Raw genomic sequence first — 1,773 nt, forward strand, 5'->3', positions numbered from 1 at the left:
TTTATGCAGCTAACAGTAATGATCATGTACAGTGTACATTTATGCAATACTTTAGGTTAATTACGTTACATTTATGTACATGTACATGTAACAGGATTTGATATTATTTAGATCCTAATAATAAGTACCGAATAGTATTGCTTGAAAATTTAACAAAAGTTCCTGTACTGTAGTATCCAAATTTCGCCAAAAATGAAAAATTGAGAATTCTTCATTTTTATAATTTTTCCTGATATATGTACATGTTTTTATGTTGCGTAGAAAGTTTGAGCTGATTCCAATCAAAATTGGATTTTTTATGATTTTTTAAAGTTACTCAAAAATTTGGCTAACGTCCCTGTACTATAGTACAGGGTTTTTGGCCAAATTTTGCCAAAAATGAAAAATTGAGAATTCTTCATTTTAATATTTTTTCCTGATACATGTACATGTTTTTATGTTGCGTAGAAAGTTTGAGCTGATTCCAATCAAAATTGAATTTTTTACGATTTTTTTAAGTTACTCAAAAATTGGGCCAAAGTCCCTGTACTATAGTACAGGGTGTTTGACCAATTTTTGCCAAAAATGAAAAGTTGAAAATTCTTCATTTTTATAATTTTTCCTGATACATGTACATGTTTTTATGTTGCGTAGAAAGTTTGAGCTGATTCCGATCAAAATTGAATTTTTTATGATTTTTTAAAGTTATGCAAAAAAAATTGGGCCAATAAATTTTTTCTGATGCATACATGTACACTTGGTATGTACATGTACATGTTTCTAAAATTTCTAGTATGTAATGTAGGAAATTTTAGTTCATTTCCATCAAATTTGGAATTTTTTATGCTTCTTAAAAAGTACATGTACATGTACAAGTACAAGGTTTTTTCAGGATTTCAGGGGACAAATGATTCTCAATCTTTAACTGTTATTTACATTGCATTATTTTTATTATTATTATTTTATAAAATGTATTTTATGTTTTAGGAGTGTTGTCTTTGTGTCTTAAGGGGTGGGGCACTAAAGCCCACTTCGGGCGGAGGCAGAGAAGGAAGTGGGTGGGGTCACATTGTCTGTGCCGTCAGTATACCGGAGGTCATGTTTGAAAACCCTGATCGCAAAGAACCGATTTTATTAAATAATTTATCAAGAGGCTCTAGTAGAACAAGACAAGTAATTACACATGTACATGTACATGTCTATTTTGGGCCATTGACAATTTAAATTTTTATGTACACATGTATGTGAGAATTAAACTTGTTTTTTATTTAACGAACTTCCTTAGTTGTTTTGGAACAATTGCAAGTATGAAATTAATGAAAATTAATAAAATTAATTTCATATAAAATTTATATTGAATTAATGCCGTTATACATGTATGTACATGTACATGTACCAATAAATGCTTTTTTTCTTATTAGAAATGCTCCATTTGCTCAGAGTCCAAGAGTGGTGCTTGCGTCCAGTGTATTTGGCCTAAATGTTACACTTACTTACACGTCACTTGTGCTCAGTACAGCTCACTGGTACCGCAGACGCTAGCTGGAAAATCTGGTTTTGTCTGCAATAAACACACCTCTGAGGTAAGCTGTGGTGTGGTGGACTTTGTATTGTTTATAAGTCTAAAGCCCAACATACACTATGCGACATTTGTTGCAAACACCTTATTGCATGTAACACAGTTTATACAGGAGTCAATGGAGCTTGCAACATGTTGCATGAAATAGGAAACAGTTTTGTTTCATGCCACATGTTGCAAGCTTCATTGACTCCTGTGCAACAAGTTGTTTGCAA

The sequence above is a fragment of the Amphimedon queenslandica genome, unplaced genomic scaffold, assembly GCF_000090795.2.
Source record: "Amphimedon queenslandica unplaced genomic scaffold, v1.1 AMPQUscaffold_13246, whole genome shotgun sequence".
In the NCBI taxonomy this organism is placed as follows: Eukaryota; Metazoa; Porifera; class Demospongiae; order Haplosclerida; family Niphatidae; genus Amphimedon; species Amphimedon queenslandica.